The following is a 2,737-nucleotide window of genomic DNA, read 5'->3' as shown; positions in this document are numbered from 1 at the left end:
ACTTTTTTATGTTAAATAATGTTAACTTAATTTCGTGTACTTTTTAAAAAGGAAAAAATTGTCACAATCTGGTCCAGCCATGATTGGCATTTAAAAAAAATCATTCTAAAAAAGTTTTACAAATAGATTTTATAGAAAAAAATTTCTAATAATACTAACAGGGAACACATGTTTAGATATCATATTTTAAACATTCAACATATTTACATAAAATTCTAGTTTAGTATTTACGGCTAGTCTAATAATTTCATATATTATAAAATATACAAAACAAATTATTTCAAATCACTAAGGTTGGATTTTGCGTGTGGCATATGAAACACTTTAAGATACTTAAAGACTTCTCAAAGTATGTACACAAAACATCTTGCACTTAAACAATAAAATACTCACTAACTTAAACAAAACTAGAGTAGAACTAATAAAGAGAAGTTAAGACTTAATTAAGATGAAGACCTGTCTCTGAAAAAAAAAAATAACAAAATGAGTCTTACAATTTATTAGTAGTAAATAAAATATCCATGCATAACCCACAAAAAAACAATTGTATAAATATTAAATACTTGGCAAAATAAATCTGCTATAATAATAATAATGATGATAAAAAAATATATTTAAATACATTGATAATGAATCATAGATATCAAATGTTCAAACTTTAGTTTTTTATTAAAAAAAAATCGAAGTAGAAGGTTATCTAATTTATAAAGGTTAGAACAACAGACAAAAATTATATTTAGGTGATTATCTTTTGTGTGAATCTAAAATAAACGTGTTCTGCTAATTTTGCAAACATGAAATAAATAGTTATAGTTTTTCATTTTATATGGTCGTGAAAATAGAATTATATATAGTCAAGATGCTTCAATTCTAACGTCTACTATCATTAGCTGCAATTTCTTTCATAAAGCCTTCTAAATAGTTTTATACATATATATTAAATACATTATACAACAAACTAATGGTTGTTAAACAAATCAATATATATTTCATCAATCAAATATTTACTAATATAATAACTAATCTTGTCCAAATTCAATACTAAATTCACATAGAAAGTGAAAATTGCAAAGAAGATATTTAATTGTAATGGCATCTACTCAAATGAAGATACTAAAAATATCTTCTTATGAAAATTTTTGTATAAAAAATGCATTTTGTTTGTTTAGTCACGTTTAAAAAAAAAAAATAATACAATAATAAAATCTAACTATAGATATAAAATTTATTTATAGACTAAAATCTAAGAGAAATTTCCACTACTTCATGTGTCTAATAGGCAAAGAATTGAAAATGGTTCCCTTAAGGATCTAATATAACAAACATATAACAATAATATCATTAATAAGTTAATCTTGACATTAATTAATATAATAGAATCTAATTGCATAAAAATTTTTAAATTCTATCTTATCCTAATTCTAAAGTTTTGAATTTATTAATACTTATAATTACAAACATGACAAAAATTGATGATAATATAAGTAATTATTAAGCTAAAGAATTTTTTTAATGTCTTATTAATTATTAAGATTTGAATTAAAGATATTTTTTTTCTTTGTTAAGTTTAGGTTACTTCATTAGGGTTTAAAAAAAAGAGCCAACAAGAGAGAATATGACTGATAGATCATGAATATGATTGGGTAGAAAAAGAGTATTGAGTTAAGTAAAACAGAAGTAGGCTGGAATTTATTATTCAAAAGGGAGGATATGAGGAAGAGGAGAAGTGACTGAGACATTGAGGAAGATGAGTGATTTACAACAATATGTGTATGTCTTGCTGATGCTATAGTGGAAAAACAAAGGAAAAGAGAATTTTAGACTTGACCCATTATCATTTTTATAAACTTTCTTTTATATATAGGCCCTACAAAAACTATAAGTCCAATGTAAAACTTTTTAGAAATTGGATTTATGCAGAGAAGTTCTAAAAGTGTATGGTTTATGTATAAATTGTAGCAAGACAAAATATATAGAGTGCAAGTTCGGTTGTCAAAAGAAAAATTTAAAAACACAGAGGTAAAGATTGGAGAAAATATTCTACGAAAAAGTTAAAAGTTTTAAGTATCTTGGGTGTATAATATAGGATAATGGAGAGATTGAATAAGATGTAAATCATAGGATCCAAGCAGGTTGGTTAAAATGGCAGAGTGCGTCTGGTTTTATATGTGACAAAAAAAGTGCATTTAAAACATAGAGGTAAATTTTATCGCACTGCTATCAGACCGGCTATGTTTTATTATACAAAGTATTGGACGGCCAAAGAGGAGCATAAACATAAGTTAAGTGTGATAGAGATGAAGATGTTGAAATGAATGAATGGTCATACGTGATTGAATAGAATAAGAAACGAAGATATAAGAGAGAATTATTGGAGTAGCACCAATTGTGAAAAAGGTGGTAAAATCACGTCTCCAGTGATTTGGACATGTGAAAAAAAGACCGACAGAACACCCAATCAGGAGGGTGGATGAAATGGAAGATGGAAAAGAGGTGAAAGACAGAGGACGACCTAGAAAAATCATCCATGAGGTAGTCAAACGAGATCTACATGTAAACGGTCTTTCTGTAGACATGATACAGATCAATGACGTCGTTTAATCCATGTAGTCGACCCTACCTAGTGGAATAAGACTTCGTTGTTGTTATATTCAAGGTTTTAAAAACCAAACTGATAATTGAATTAATTGAACTAAATGTTAAAAAGATTTAAAAGTTTAATCGTCAAAGTTTAACC

At 26.3% G+C, this 2,737-nt stretch overlaps 1 pseudogene; it reads left to right on the top strand.

Annotated features, from left to right (window-relative positions):
* The window catches only part of LOC107625408, a 39,895-nt pseudogene that overhangs the window by 7,916 nt on the left and 29,242 nt on the right, over positions 1-2,737 (top strand).

The sequence above is a fragment of the Arachis ipaensis genome, chromosome B02 (assembly GCF_000816755.2).
Source record: "Arachis ipaensis cultivar K30076 chromosome B02, Araip1.1, whole genome shotgun sequence".
NCBI classification, from domain to species: Eukaryota; Viridiplantae; Streptophyta; class Magnoliopsida; order Fabales; family Fabaceae; genus Arachis; species Arachis ipaensis.
The sequence above is the reverse complement of the archived record's forward strand: the minus strand, read 5'-3'. Positions and strand labels throughout refer to the sequence as shown.